We start from the raw sequence: 17,402 nt of genomic DNA, 5'->3' as shown, positions 1-17,402 counted from the left end.
AAAACTCAGTGTTCAGATAGGCTACTTGTTGGTCAGCCCCAAATGTTTGTATTTTGTAATGTGAATGACTTTCTTCCCAGATGAAGATAGTGCCCAAATGTATAACTAGTTTGGTACCTGTTACATCAACAAATAGGGTTAGCCTACAATATTAGTGGTCTGGTGGTTTGCGTGAACAGGGTGGCCTGGGATGGACTCAAATTCCCGGCCTGAATTATTGTTTCAGTCCGCCCCTGCCTCTGTGTATATTGTTATAAGGGATAGCTCATAGGAGAGGGAGTACGGCTAACTGTGCACAATATAGAGACAACTATGAAGTTGAATTGAACGTCATACATACCCAGATCACAGTGAGAGTATTTATTTATTTATTTATTTATTTATTTCACCTTTATTTAACCAGGTAGGCAAGTTGAGAACAAGTTCTCATTTACAATTGCGACCTGGCTAAGATAAAGCAAAGCAGTTCGACAACATACAAAAACACAGTGTTTCACATGGAGTAAAACAACATACAATCAATGATGCAGTAGAAAAAAATAAGACTATATACAATGTGAGCAAATGATGTGAGATAAGGGAGGTAAAGTAAATAAAGTATAGCAAGAAAAACACTAGAATGGTAGATTTGTAGTTTGAAGAAAGTTCAAAGTTAAAATATAAATAATATGTGGTGCAAAGGAGCAAAATAAATAAAATAAATAAATACAGTAGGGGAAGAGGTAGTAGTTTGGGCTAAATTATAGATGGGCTATGAACAGGTGCAGTGATCTGTGAGCTGCTCTGACAGCTGGTGCTTAAAGCTAGTGAGGGAGATAAGTGTTTCCAGTTTCAGAGATGTTTGTAGTTCGTTCCAATCATTGGCAGCAGAGAACTGGAAGTAGAGTAGCAGAGATATTGTTGTCATTTCAGTTTTGTCAAGAAGGCACAATGATTGAAATAATAGCCACAGATCACAGGAAGGGAAGTCCTCTGTAATAATAGCATCACATCTCTTGCAGAGTGTGATTAAGAAACATGTGACTCAGAGTGTGGTTAGGTTGGATACTCTTCCAACGCCACTCAAATCTCCCCCATTTCTGACCAGTGGACGCTGGTGACCTGAAAAATTGAGGAGGATGGGAGACCCATGGTATAGGCACGTAAAGCACGGAGACGACAAAGTGTGTTTCAATAATAATTGATAATTGATAATAATAATTTAACCTAAAGCATTTAATACATTTATTTATAGTACAATACTATGGGAAATGGGAATGAGAGGGCTACTTACATGGGAAAGGGATCACAGCAGGGATTGAATGAGGGTATGAGGCATGAGTTGAGGTGTTCATAGGCTTGACCAGTGCAGGACATGATTTGACTGGGAAGACAAAAAACAATAACACAAGACACTACACAGTCAGACCAAAGAGCTAAGAATGAGTTAGTCCAAGCAAGGAGTAAAATCATTGATGTGTAATAATGTGATTATGTTTGTGATTGACTCTACATGCAGGAATGAGAGAAAATGTATAGGGGTCCTCACAGTGCTTGGAGGGGAAACATTCAATGTGCCAGTTTATGAGATGGCACATGAGATGTGGTTTCAGTTCATGTCAGGAGAAAGTTGACAAAGGTAGTGGAGTGGAGTAGTCATCACCTCTTAATCAGGGAACAGGAGTAGACTTAGCTGTAAATACAAAAAGCAGATACATCAAATCAAATTGTATTTGTCACATACACATGGATAGCAGATGTTAATGCGAGTGTAGAAAAATGCTTGTGTTTTTAGTTCCAACAGTAATATCTAACAAGTAATCTAACAAATTCACAATGACTACCTTATACACACAATGTAAGGGGATGGAATAAGAATACGTACATATAAATATATGGATGCGCGATGGCCGTACGGCATAGGCAAGATGCAATAGATTGTATAAAATACAGTATATACATATGAGATGATTAATGTAGTAAACATTAATGTAAACATTATTAAAGTGGCATTATTTAAAGTGACTAGCGATACCATTATTCAATCCATTTATTAAAGTGGGTAGCGATTTGAGTCTCTATGTTGGCCGCAGCCTCTCTATGTTAGTGATTGCTGTTTAACAGTCTGATGGCCTTGAGACAGAAGCTGTTTTTCAGTCTCTCGGTCCCAGCTTTGATGCACCTGTACTGACCTCGCCTTCTAGATAATAGCGGGGTGAACACGCAGTGGCACGGGTGGCTGTTGTCCTTGATTATCTTTTTGGCCTTCCTGTGACATCGGGTGCTATAGGTGTCCTGGAAAGCAGGTCGTTTTCCCCTGGTGATGTGTAGTGCAGACCGCACTAACCTCTGGAGAGCCATTCAGTTGAGGGCGGTGCAGTTGCCGGAGGCTCTCGTTTGTGCATCTGTAGAAATTTGTGAGTGTTTGGGGGGACAAGCCAAATTTCATCAGCCTCCTGAGGTTGAAGAGGCGCTGTTGCGCCTTCTTCACCATGCTGTCTGTGTGGGTGGACCATTTCAGCTTGCCCGTGATGTGTACGCAGACAAACTTAAAACTTCCCACCTTCTCCACTACTGTCCCGTCGATGTGGATAGGGGGGTGCTCCCTTTGCTGTTTCCTGAAGTCCACGAATATCTCCTTTGTTTTGTTGACATGGAGTGAGAGGTTATTTTCCTGACACCACACTCTGAGGGCCTTCACCTCCTCCCTGTAGGCTGTCTCGTCGTTGTTGGTAATCAGGCCTACCACTGTAGTACCGTCTGCTAACTTGATGATCGAGTTGGAGGCGTGCATGGCCACGCAGTCAAGGGTGAACAGGGAGTGTAGGAGAAGGCTGAGAATGCACCCTTGTGGGGCCCCAGTGTTGAGGATCAGCAGGGTGGAGATGTTGTTTCCTACATTCACCACCTGGGGGCTGCCTGTCAGAAAATCCAGGACCCAGTTGCACAGGGCGGGGTTGAGACCCAGGGTCTCAAGCTAAATGATGAGTATTGAGGGTACTATGGTGTTGAATACTGAGCTATAGTCAATGAACAGCATTCTTACATAGGTATTCCTCTTATCCAGATGGGATAGGCCAGCGTGCAGTGTGATGGCGATTGCATCGTCTGTGGACCTATTGGGGCGGTAAGCAAATTGGAGTGGGTCTAGGGTAACAGGTAGAGTGGAGGTGATATGATCCTATGATCAAAGCACTTCATGATGACAGAAGTGAGTGCTACCTTAGCTTTCTTGAGAACAGGAACAATTGTGGCCATCTTGAAGCATGTGGGGACAGCAGACTGGGGTAGGGATTGATTGAATATGTCCGTAAACACACTAGACAGCTGGTTTGCACATGCTCTGAAGGTTAACACGTTTAAGTGTTTTACTCACGTCGGCCACAGAGAAGGAGAGCCCACAGTCTTTGGTAGCGGGCCGTGTCGGTGGCACTGCATTGTCCTGAAAGCGTGCAAAGAAGTTGATTAATTTGTCTGGGAGCAAGACATAGATGTCCGCGACGGGGTTGGTTTTCTTTTTGTAATCCTTGATTGTCTGTAGACCCTGCCACATATGTCTTGTGTTTGAGCCGTTGAATTGCGACTCTACTTTGTCTCTATACTGACGATGTGCTTGTTTGATTGCATTACGGAGGGAATAACTACTCTGTTTGGATTCGGGCCATGTTTCCAGTCGACTTGCCATGATTAAATGCGATGGTACGTGCTTTCAGTTTTGTGCGAATGCTGACATCAATCAACGGTCTCTGGTTAGAGAAGGTTTTAATTGTCACAGTGGGTACATCATCTCCTATACACTTCCTTATATACACGGCTGGGATATACACGGGTGTGACTACAATCGAAGAGAATTCTCTTGGGCGATAATGCGGTCGGCATTTGATTTTAAGGAATTCGAGGTCAGGTGAACAAAAGGACTTGAGTTCCTGTATGTTGTTATGATTACACCATGAGTCATTAATCATTAGGTATACACCCCCGCCCTTCTTCTTAACAGAGATAAGTTTGTTTCTGTCCTAATTTTGTCCACCTTGTTGTCTAGAGACTGGACATTGACGAGTAATATGCTCGGAAGCGGTGGATGGTGTGCTCGCCTTCTAAGTCTGACCAGGAGGCCGCTCCGTCTGCCTCTCCTGCGGCGACAACATTGTTTTGGGTCGGCCTCTGGGATTAGATCCAATGTCCAGGGTGAAGGTTTGAACAAAGGATCCGCTTCGGGAAAGTCGTATTCCTGGTCGTAATGTTGGTAAGTTGACGTCTCTCTGATATCCAATAGTTCTTCCCGGCTGTATGTAATAACACTTAAGATTTTCTGGGATAACAATGTCAGAAATAATACATTTTAAAAAATGACTGCATAGTTTCCTAAGGACCTGAAGCGAGGTGACCATCTCTGTCGGCTCCATCTTAAAAATCCATCCCATTACAGCTGCGCCATCGTAGGTTTGGACAACTAGTTTCTCTATGAACTTAAACTCAGACATCTCAAAATTCATGGAGTCAAACACAGACTATCCATCTCGCCCACTTGACACATCAAAGTATCCCAAGAAACGTTCCTGAATATGCCATGACGATAACTGACGATAACTGACAACAGCAAGCAGACTGGTGCCACCACAGGTCCCAGATCAGTGGGGCAATGTTTACCCCCTGGGGCCTGGAGTTTTCCCTTATATGTTAACCTAACTAGGAAAACGCTGGACCCTATTAGGTATGACAGAGATCAATCAGTTGTACAAATATTTAATATGGGCTATGATGGGACCAGTTTTTCCTAATCAGGTCACATGATTTAAAAAAACTTCTGCAAAAAACTCCTGGCCCTGTGGGGGGGATGAAAACCCTGTCAAACTGCAGCTACCTTATATTTGTTCATATAAATTATATGTAGACTAGATTAGGAGGGGGATTTCCTCTACCCAGACACATAGACAACAACTGATAGACTGTATAACTCACAGAGCTGAGCTTTATGCATGTTTGCATAATCCAGGCCTATGCAACTGTAGGCCTTACAAAACATTGCTCACATCCGTCATCACTAGTATGTTGATCCAGTTAATCATTTTGGATTGAAAACGTATTGGCAGCCTAGCCGGCCCAATTTTGAATATAAACAAAATTTGATCACATTCACATTTTCTCCTGACACACAATGGACTATAAATACATAATGTTACCATTTAGTTTACCCTGACCAGGTGGACAGGGTGCATAGACTGTATGCATTGGCTCTTATTAGTAGTTTACAGTTGATCAGACTGAAAAAATAGTCTCGTTTTCATCCCATACAGCATGTCAGATTTCTAATGTTTAGGTGTAGCCTAGACTGCTGCAACATTTATGTCATGAGTTTTTGTTTGTGTCTGTCCGGCGTCAACCTCTGCGTCAACCTCTCTCTTTAATCTTTTAATGGATGATGTGATGGAAGCCATCAAATCATTCAGAATTGTATTCGACATCCCAGAAAAGACAGCCGAAAGTTCAATATGTTCAGCAAGTAAAGCATCGTAACGTGCAAGTCCCAGGACTTCTACTTCAATAACAAATGTAGGTTTGGTCCCAAATAATCCATCGTTATGTTCCATCAAGACGTTTTGTTCGTGCGTTCTAGACACTATCCCAACGCTAAATCTCGGCCACGAGCATGACGCAGAATGTGACAAAAAATGTCTAAATATTCCATTACCGTACTTCGAAGCATGTCAACCGCTGTTTAAAACCAATTTTTATGCAATTTATCTCGTAGAAAAGCGATAATATTCCGACCGGGAATCTGCCTGTCTGTATACTGAGGGAAAAACCGAAAGCCGGGGGCGGGGCGGGTCGCGAGCGTAAGGCTTAGTCCACTGAGTGACCACTTAGCTTTTGCTCTCCTTTGTTTCAGCCAGGGCTTTGAATTACGTCATTCCTGTTTTTCCCGGGCTCTGAGACTCCATTGGAGACGTGGGAAGTGTCACGTAACAGCAGAGATCCTTAGTTTTTGGAAGAGATGTCAAAGAAAGAAAATAAAAGGTCTGACAGGGTACTTCCTGAACAGAAGCATCTCAGGTTTTTGCCTGCCATAGGAGTTCTGTTATACTCACAGACACCATTCAAACAGTTTCAGAAACTGTGGAGTGTTTTCTCTCCAAAGCTAATAATTATATGCATATTCTAGTTTCTGGGCAGGACTAATAATCAGATTAAATCGGGTACGTTTTTTATCCAGCCGTGAAAATACTGCCCCCTAGCCATAAGAGGTTAAATCGGGTACGTTTTTTATCCGGCCGTGAAAATACTGCCCCCTAGCCCAGAAAGGTTAACGCTTATTTTTCTTAACTGCATTGTTGGTTAAGGGCTTGTAAGTAAGCAGGCGACAAATAAAATTTGATTTGATTTGATTTAAATAGCCATAATATGATGTTCTGAAAAAACTGGACAAAAAATCTAGACTATTGAGTTATACTCTTTGACCATGTTCCACTTACCCTGTATCGCTGTAGGAGAAATAGTGCTGCAGAACAGTTGGCATGGCACAGAGAGAGCTGTTCTGATGTCAGGGAGACATGACGAACACCCTACAGGATGGAGAGAGTGTAGAGAAACAGACAGAGTGAGCGAAGGAGGAAGACAGAGAGGGAGATATGAGTGGGAGGTATGGAGAACACACAGGGGCGGTGGCTCCGGCCGACTAATGTATGATTGGCTAAGAAGAATCCGGAAAAGGCGATGTGACGTCATCATCGAAATTGAAAGCCCTCTCTCTGTCGCAGGTTCTGCAAGGGAAAGGCCACGCGGTACCACGTAAGGCAAAACGGAGCAATATAAAGTTGCTTTTAAATCGGACAAGACTTCCACTGAAAAATGACATTAAATCTCACAGAAGGTGCAATTGAGGCAAGTTACAACATAAAAATAATACTTCACTGTGTTGTTTGTAGTTGCAAGCTAACTTCGTGTAATAGCCATTTTTTGAAATCTGCAGTGCCAACAGTGGGATATTTAAGCAATAAGGCACGAGGAAGTGTGGTAGATGGCCAATATTCCACGGCTAAGGGCTGTTCTTCGACTAAGGGATACAGCCCTTAGTCGTGGTATATTGGCCATTTACCACAAACCCCAGAGGCGCCATTATGCTATTATAAATAGGTTACCACTGTAAATCGAGCAGTAAAAATAAATGTTTTGTCATACCCGTGGTAGCTCAGTTGGTAGAGCATGGTGTTTGCAACGCATGGTGTTTGCAATGCCAGGGTTGTGGGTTCGATTCCCACGGGGGGCCATGTATGAAATGTATGCATTCACTACTGTAAGTCGCTCTGGATAAGAGCGTCAGCTAAATGACTAAAATGTAAATGTATATACGGTCTGATATACCACAGCGGTCAGACAATCAGAATTCAGGGCTCAAACTCCCTAGTTTATAATGGGTATTCATACATGGTATAGGGCTCACTGCTGTAGAATGTAGTGAAATACGAGTACATTAAAGCTGGTGTTATTAAATTAATGCCTAAACCTGGATTTCTTTAGCCTATGCCATTATTTGAATGACATACAAAGAATCATTCGATTCTTCTCTACAATATTACAACCTTAATAATATGCTTGCTCTTAAAGCTACATTTTTTGGCACCTGACAAAATTCACATAGAAATGTGTGTTATAGATAGGTCATTTGCATTTAAATAAAGTCTAAGAAGCTGTCAATACGTTCGATAAGCGTTATTTCTATACTTCCCGTTCTGAACAAATTACGGTTGACTACTCTCTACAGTGTCTTCAGGACAACTCCCCAATACGTCACTGAACTTTTACCGCCCTAGCATCTCGTAATCCAATCACTTCAATTCAAGAACGGAAACCCATTGTCATTTGTTTATTCAAATAACACAACCCCTGCACACAAATCCCATTGGCTGTTTGCAACCATTTTAAATCTAAACTCAAGAACACATAATACATTTCTCAATACACCACAGTCACATAAAGTGAAATTAATTTAACTATTTGCATTTTAGCAACCAGAAAATAATTTTCATCTTCAGATCTGTGGCTTTCTATTCTGTAGTGAATCCATGTGGTAATTTAATGGCTAAGACTCAGATATTCACAATGAAAACTGGAACAGATTTTTTGGGGGGAGGGTAGATATTGAAAATCAGTCTGTTAGCTTAGTTATTTAAAATACACACACATACGTGTATATACACACACACATACATTTTTTTTTTTTTTTTTTTTTTTTTTTTTGTCATTTAGCAGACACTCTTATCCAGAGTGTATATACACTGCTCAAAAAAATAAAGGGAACACTTAAACAACACAATGTAACTCCAAGTCAATCACACTTCTGTGAAATCAAACTGTCCAGTTAGGAAGCAACACTGATTGACAATAAATTTCACATGCTGTTGTGGAAATGGAATAGACAACAGGTGGAAATTATAGGCAATTAGCAAGACACCCCCAATAAAGGAGTGGTTCTGCAGGTGGTGACCACAGACCACTTCTCAGTTCCTATGCTTCCTGGCTGATGTTTTGGTCACTTTTGAATGCTGGCGGTGCTTTCACTCTAGTGGTAGCATGAGACGGAGTCTACAACCCACACAAGTGGCTCAGGTAGTGCAGCTCATCCAGGATGGCACATCAATGCGAGCTGTGGCAAGAAGGTTTGCTGTGTCTGTCAGCGTAGTGTCAAGAGCATGGAGGCGCTACCAGGAGACAGGCCAGTACATCAGGAGATGTGGAGGAGGCCGTAGGAGGGCAACAACCCAGCAGCAGGACCGCTACCTCAGCCTTTCTGCAAGGAGGAGCATTAAAATTAAAATGCTAATAAATTTATAACATTTTTGAAATGTGTTTTTCTGGATTTTTTGTTTTTGTTATTCTGTCTCTCATTGTTCAAATAAACCTACCATTAAAATTATAGACTGATCATTTCTTTGTCAGTGGGCAAACGTACAAAATCAGCAGGGGATCAAATACTTTTTTCCCTCACTGTATATGGTAAAGATATGGAGGTTGGACTATACCTTTTCAGATGCAATTCTCTATTGAATAAAGATATTGTCATAAACATTTAATGAAATAATAATTGTCTCATTCAGGCCCTGACCAACGGCACAGACGTGCATAATCCTCTGCTTCAGGTGCTGGTAAGTGTTCTATTTGTTGCGTCTCTACAAGACATTGTTAGGTTCTGACAAACAAGAGTATAAACTCAAACAGACGACTATATAAAGCTCAAACCAAGTTTATTCAACCCACTTCAGCTGGGTTGCTTCAGCTGCAAACACACTTTGTACATGATCAAACAGGCATGTATATGTCATGAAGAGATTCATCTTAAGGATCCGCCCCTTTTTTTAAATGTTCGCCTAAAATTACATAGCTCAGGCCCTGAAGCAAGGCTATGCATATTATTGGTAGCATTTGAAAGGAAACACTTTGAGGTTTGTGGAAATGGGAAAGGAATGTAGGAGAGTATAACACAATAGATCTGGTATAAGATAATACAAAGGAAAAACCAACCGTTCTTTTGTATTTATTTTGTATCATCATCTTTGAAATGCAAGAGAAAGGCCATAATGTATTATTCCAGCCCAGGTGCAATTTAGATTTTGGCCACTAGATGGCAGCAGGGTATGTGCAACGTTTAAGACTGATCCAATGAACCATTGAATTTCTGTTCAAAATGTTGTATCAAGACTGCCCAAATGTCCCTAATTTGTTTATTAATAACGTTTAATGTTCAAAATTGTGCACTCTCCTCAAACAATAGCATGGTATTCTTTCACTGTAATAGCTACTGTAGATTGGACAGTGCAGTTAGATTAACAAGAATTTAAGCTTTCTGCCAATATCTGATATATATATGTCCTTGGAAATTTTCTTGTTACTTACAACCTCATGCTAATCGCATTAGCCTACGTTAGCTCAGCTGTCCCGTGGAAAGGACACCGATCGCAAAGAAGTTTTAAGGGTGTGACTACTCAGGGTGTGACTACTGTGGCTCAGTTGTTCCCTGTGGCTCAGTTGGTAGAGCATGGTGTTTGCAACGCCAGCATGGTGTGTGCAACGCCAGGGTTGTGGGTTTGATTCCCACGGGGGGCCAGTACACAAATAAATAAATAAATAAAAAATGCATGAAATGTATGCATTCACTACTGTAAGTCGCTCTGGATAAGAGCTAAAATGTAAATGTACTCAGAATGTCTGTTTCTCTAAACTGATCACGTGGCATTGTTGTCAGAGTGGTCTGGTAGCAGTTAAACTTCAAGCGGTTATGACTGACCATCTTACTCAACTCTGGACATTCTGTTCCCCTTTTCTCTCACAGTAACTTTCCATACACAAACGTCCTCTTCCCATTCCTTGACACATCACATACACAGTTATATATAACCGTATTACCGCCACAGTAATCCGTGATTGTCTGTCGACCCTGACACATACGTCTCGTGTTTGAGCCATTGATTTGCGACTTCACTTGTCTCTATACTGACGCTTTGCTTGTTTGATTGCCTTACGCAGGGAATAATTACACTGTTTGTATTCGGTCATGTTTCCAGTCACCTTGCCATGATTAAATACAGTGGTACATGCTTTCAGTTTTGTGCGAATGCTGCCATCAATCCCCGGTTTCTGGTTAGGGAAGGTTTTAATAGGTTTTAGTTACATTGGCCTACTGTGTTTTATAACCTTTTTCCCTTTACCTCAGAGGGCTAGGAGGGGTTTTGTTTGGGTGGCGAGGGGTTTTGTTTGGGTGGCTGAATTATTGGCCGGGTAATTACAAAAGTTATTAACACCCTCTGTGAGATTTGAAAACAGCAGGCATATTTTGGTCCATGTGCTGGGATCTAAGGGAAAAGGCGGTATTCATATTCATGTCTACTCCTCTGCTGTTACTACAGTAGGTGGCAGCATAGGCCTCTTCAACCGATTTTCTCTTTATATATTACGTCTCCTTTTTTAAAATGTAACCATTGAAGGAAAACCACATCTGTTGAAAATCTCTTTAAATATTTAAGAACCTTATGCTTTTTTTGTTTGTTGCCATCATGAAGCCAGTGCGCATTCCATGTAATACGTTTGATTTTGTTGGTCTTTACTTGTATAGAATCAAAGTTAACACTGTCTGTTCCGTCTATCATTGAAGAACCAGAAAACACATTTTAGCAGACATGTCATATGAAGGCTGTGGGCATTCCATGGAATGGCAGAGTCATAGGATGAATACATAGTTATTATATACATTACATACTGTATATAGAACGTGTGCAATGTGGGCTGAGCAGACATTAAACAGAAAACACACAAAAAACATAAAGCAAAGTACCTCTTTGTAGTTTTAGGAGCTGTGCCTTTTTAGGGCTTTTAAGCACTAATGTTCTCCATGTTCCTTCTCAGCCTGGTCTCATAGACGTAACATAGTAAATGTATATCGGGGCACTTAAATTAATATGATATGTTACGTTTGGTATGGTAACTTAAGATAGAAGGTTACTTATTAAGGCAAACACACAAATCTCATTATGGACAACCTTAGCATTTTAGCTAATTTCCAACGTTGCAACTATTTCCTACTTTTTAGCTACTTTGCAACTACTTAGAATGTTAGCTAACCTTACTTAACCTTAAACATGTTAGCTAACCCTTCCCCTAACCTTAACCCTTTAACCTAACTCCTAACCTTAACCCTAACCTTAACTGTAATACCTAATCCCGAGCCTAGCTAACATTAGCCAGCTAGCTAACATTAGTGTTTGCGACCTAGGCATCTAGCTAACGTTTGCCACAGCAAAAGTTTAGCAAATTCATAACATAGTGCATGTTTTGCAAATTCTCATCATAATGTATGAACTATAATTCATAGCATATTGTACGAATTGCAATTCGTAACATATAATTTGAAATGGATGATGGACATCCACAAATTAATACCATAAGAAAGGTAACACATCATTCTTAATGTAGTGTCTCAGATTTACATACATAATAATACAAAATGCTCTGATACCAGGTTGTCCTTCTCTCTTGTTGTTCCTCAGAACGTCTGTTCTTTCATAAGTGGTTCTGATCCACCCTTGACCCACCTCGTGATGAGTGATGGCCTGCACACCATGTCCTGTAAGTAGTATTATGTTATTAACGGTATTACCGGTATTGGTAATAATATAATCACTATGATTCCATATTAACATTGCTAAAAATATTACCTTAGTAAGGGTTCATTCTTGCTCATGATGTGTGATGACCTGCACACCAGGTCCTTTGATCCTAACCTGTCTGTGCCCACTCTGTGTGTGTGTGTGTGTGTGTGTGTGTGTGTGTGTGTGTGTGTGTGTGGCGTAGCCTTCACGCTGGCTACCCAGTTGAACCGTCTGGTTGAGGAGAACTGTCTGCTCCCCTACTGTGTCTGTCTACTGAAGAGGAGTGTCACCAACATACTGAATGATGGAAGGTACGCCTGGACTCTTTGTCTCTGTCTCTCTCTTTCACTCTTTCGCTCTCTCTCTATTTCTCTCTCTCTCTCTCGCTCTCTCTCTCTATTTCGCTCTCTCTCTCTTTCACTCTCTTTCGCTCTCTTTCTCTCTCTTTCTCTCTCTCTCTCTCTCTTTCTCACTCTCTCTCTTTCTCTCTGTCTCTCTCCCTCTCTCTTTCTCTCTCTCTCTTGCTCTCTCTCTGTCTCGCTCTCTCACTCTCTCTCTCTTCTCCCACTCTCCCTCTGTTTCTGTTTCTCGTTCCTTCTTTCCTCTTGTCTTTCTGATCTGTCTGTGTTTTTAATGTGTGTGTGTGTGTGTGTGTGTGTGTGTGTGTGTGTGTGTGTATATGTGTGTGTGTATGTGTGTGTGTGTTGCAGGTGTAGGGTGACAGTATTGGAGATAGAGGTGGTGAAGTCAGCAGAGGAGATGGGAGGGAAGATTGGAACACCCACTCCCTATGTAAAAGGTAAGACAACGACAATAACTACAACACCAACTGCTACTGTTATTAATCTAGTGCATTACAGTACAACTGCTTCATAGCGCATTATACCTGCAAGTAATATTTGCAGGACATGTTTGTTATTTTATACTACCAAATGGTTATCTAAGGCACTTCCACTGACAGGTGTGTTGGTTTGTTGTATGAATTAATTAATTAATTAGTTAATTTCTTTCTGCCTGTTTTTTTTTTTACATTTGCAGTGCATCAGTGCAGCAATGTATCAATTTAGCCAATGTGATCACATCACACAACATCACACAACAGCTACACATAGCTTCCGCCAGTTCATTGCAAACAATGTAGCCTATTTTATAGCCACTTAGCAAGCAAGAGGATCGATCGATACTTCTCTCCACGAATAGGCCTATGCCTATTAAAAATGGTTTGAAATAAGTTTCAAACTACATTGAGTATACAAAACATGAATAACACCTGCTCTTTCCATGACATAGACTGACTATGTGAATCCAGGTTAAATAATGTTCTTTAAGCCTTGAGACAATTGAGACTGTGTATGTGTGCCTTTCAGAGGTTGAATGGGCAAGACAAAATATTTAGGTGCTTTTAAATGGGGTATGATAGTATGTGCCAGGCGCACCAGTTTGTGTCAAGAACTGCAATGCTGCTGGGTTTTTCATGATCAACAGTTTCCCGTGTGTATGAAGAATGGTCCACCACCCATAGGACATCCAGCCAACGTGACACAACTGTGGGAAGCATTGGAGTCAACATGGGCCAGCATTCCTGTGGAACGCTTTCGACACCTTGTAGAGTCCATGCCCTGACGAATTGAGGCTGTTCTGATGGCAAAAGGGGGGGGTGCACCTCATCGTTAGGAAGGTGTTCTTAATGTTTTGTATACTCAGTGTATATTGATGTTCATTGTATAGGCTACTCGTTAAACCTCATCAATCTACACACAATGACAAAGCAAAATCTTTTAATTAGATGTATCACCTTTACATACTGTAAGTATTCAGACCCTTTACTCAGTACTTTATTGAAGCACCTTTGGTAGTGATTACAGCCTCGAGTCTTCTTGGGTATGACGCTACAGGATTGGCACACCTGTATTTGGGGAGTTTCTCCCATTCTTCTCTGCAGATCCTCTCAAGATCTGTCACGTTGGATGAGGAGTGTTGCTGCACAGTATTCAGTGTGTTTCTCTCCAGAGATGTTTGATCGGGTTCAAGTCCGGGCTCTGGCTCAAGGACATTCAGAGACTTGTCCCGAAGCATCTCCTGCATTGTCTTGGCTGTGTGCTTAGGGTCGTTGTCATGTTGGAGGGTGAACCTTCGCTCCAGTCTGAGGTCCTGAGTGCTCTGGAGCAGGTTTTCATCAAGGATCTCTCTGTTCTTTGCTCTGTTCATCTTTCCCTCGATCCTGAATAGTCTCCCAGTCCCTCCCGCTGAAAAACATTCCCACAGCATGATGATGCCCCTCCATATTTCACTGTAGGGATGGTGCCAGGTTTCCTCCAGACGTGACACTTGGAGTTCAATCTTGGTTTCATCAGACCAGAGAATCTTGTTTCTCATGTTCTGAGAGTCCTTTAGGTGCCTTTTGACAAATTCTAAGTGGGCAGTCACATGCCTTTTACTGAGGAGTGGCTTCTGTCTGGCCACTCTACCATACCATTTGTCATTATGGGGTATTGTGTGTAGATTGATGAGGACATTTTTGTATTTAATCCATTTCAGAATAAGGATATAACGTAATAAAATGTGGAAAATGGGAAGGGGTCTGAATTCTTTTCGTAGGCACTGTATTAAGCTATATATATATATATATATATATATATATATATATACAGTCCTGCTAAAGTGAATCTAGGTGACCATCTATGCTATTGCCAATCCTAAATGACAGAGACCTCAAAATATCCGCCAGAGTTTACCTTTATCAATAAGTGGTTGCACAGATTTAGACAAAGCACTCTAATTCTAGGAAGCAACACATCCGCCACGCTGATCATCAACTCTGGAGCTCAGGGGTGCGTGCTCAGTCCCCTCCTGTACTCCTTGTTCACCCACGACTGCATGGCCAGGCACGACTCCATCACCATCATTAAGTTTGCAGACGACACAACAGTGGTCGACCTGATCACCGACATCGACGAGACAGCCTATAGCGAGGAGGTCAGAGACCTGGCCGGGTGGTGCCAGAATAACAACCTATCCCTCAATGTAACCAAGACTAAGGAGATGATCATGGACTACAGGAAAAGGAGGACTGAGCACGCCCCCATTCTCATCGACGGGGCTGTAGTGGAGCAGGTTGAGAGCTTCAAGTTACTTCAACTAAATGGTCCAAACACACCAAGACAGTCGTGAAGAGGGCACGACAAAGCTTATTCCCCCTAAGGAAGCTAAAAAGATTTTGCATGGGTCCCGAGATCCTCAAAAGGTTCCACAGCTGCAACATTGAGAGCATCCAGACTGGTTGCGTCACTGCCTGGTACGGCAATTGCTCGGCCTCCGACCGCAAGGCACTACAGAGGGTAGTGCGTACGGCCCAGTACATCACTGGGGCTAAGCTGCCTGCCACCCAGGACCTCTGACACCGCCTGGTGCAGAGGAAGGCCCTAAAAATTGTCAAAGACCCCAGTCATAGACTGTTCTCTCTACTACCGAATGGCAAGCGGTACCGGAGTGCCAAGTCTAGGACACAAAGGCTTCTCAACTGTTTTTACCCCTGTTACGAACTGGCTCAGAGTTCGCAACAAAAGGGAGACAACGTGGAGACAAGGAGTATCAAAAATATATATTTATTAGATACCACAACTAGCACAACCAAAAACAACAAGGTGTCTGCATGGAGAGAGTCTCTCCAATGAATGTGGAAGAGGTGCCTTTATCCTGGGACACACCCGGGCCCAGGTGTTTCCCATGTAGCTGATGACCCTCCCAACTCCGCCCACCAGCATCCTAATAAGGAACAAGAGCAAAGAGAAAATACGGCAGACAAAGTGGGAGGGTCGTCACAACCCCCAAGCCATAAGACTCCTGAACAGGTAATCAAATGTCTACCCGGACTATCTGCATTGTGTCCCCCCCCTCCCCCCACCCCCAACCCCTCTTTTACGTTACTGCTACTCTCTGTTCATCATATAATCATAGTCACTTTAATCATATCTACATGTACATACTACCTCAATCAGCCTGACTAACCGGTGTCTGTATGTAGCCTCGCTACTGTTATTTTTCACTGTCTTTTTACTGGTGTTTTTATTTCTTTACTTACCTAATGTTCACCTAATACCTTTTTTGCACTATTGGTAAGTAAGCATTTCACTGTAAGGTCTACACCTGCTGTATTCGGCGCATGTGACAAATAAACTTTGATTTGATTTGATTCAAATGTATTGTCAACATAATCACCCATTGCTTCATTAACATTGATCAACAGCTGATCATTAGGCTATGGACAGGCTGATCATTATGCTATGGACAGGCTGATCATTATGCTATGGACAGGCTGATCTTTAGACTATTAACAGGCTGATCATTAGACTATGGACAGGCTGATCATTAGACTATGGACAGGCTGATCATTAGACTATTAACAGGCTGATCATTATGCTATGGACAGGCTGATCATTAGGCTATGGACAGGCTGATCATTAGACTATGGACAGGCTGATCATTAGGCTATGGACAGGCTGATCATTAGGCTATGGACAGGCTGATCATTAGGCTATGGACAGGCTGATCATTATGCTATGGACAGGCTGATCATTAGACTATGGACAGGCTGATCATTAGACTATGGACAGGCTGATCATTAGACTATGGACAGGCTGATCATTATGCTTTGGACAGGCTGATCATTAGACTATGGACAGGCTAATCATTAGACTATTAACAGGCTGATCATTCGACTATGGACAGGCTGATCATTAGACTATGGATAGGCTGATCATTATGCTATAGACAGGTTGAGCATTAGACTATGAACAGGCTGATCATTAGACTATTAACAGGCTGATCATTAGACTATTAACAGGCTGATCATTAGACTATTAACAGGCTGATCATTCGACTATGGACAGGCTGATCATTAGACTATGGATAGGCTGATCATTAGACTATTGACAGGCTGATCATTAGACTATTAACAGGCTGATCATTAGACTATGGACCGGCTGATCATTAGGCTATGGACAGGCTGATCATTAGACTATGGACAGGCTGATCATTAGGCTATGGACAGGCTGATCATTAGGCTATGGACAGGCTGATCATTATGCTATGGACAGGCTGATCATTAGACTATGGACAGGCTGATCATTAGACTATGGACAGGCTGATCATTAGACTATGGACAGGCTGATCATTATGCTATGGACAGGCTGATCATTAGACTATGGACAGGCTGATCATTAGACTATGGACAGGCTGATCATTCGACTATGGACAGGCTGATCATTAGACTATGGATAGGCT

General features: G+C 42.0%; 1 pseudogene; it reads left to right on the top strand.

Moving 5' to 3' along the window:
• The first annotated feature begins 6,712 nt into the window (after positions 1-6,712).
• LOC115202652 (replication protein A 70 kDa DNA-binding subunit-like) overlaps positions 6,713-17,402 on the top strand; it is an 85,101-nt pseudogene continuing 74,411 nt past the window's right edge.

The sequence above is a fragment of the Salmo trutta genome, chromosome 12, assembly GCF_901001165.1.
Source record: "Salmo trutta chromosome 12, fSalTru1.1, whole genome shotgun sequence".
NCBI classification, from domain to species: domain Eukaryota; kingdom Metazoa; phylum Chordata; class Actinopteri; order Salmoniformes; family Salmonidae; genus Salmo; species Salmo trutta.
Note: the sequence above shows the minus strand (reverse complement) of the source record. Positions and strands in the feature narration are given on the sequence as shown.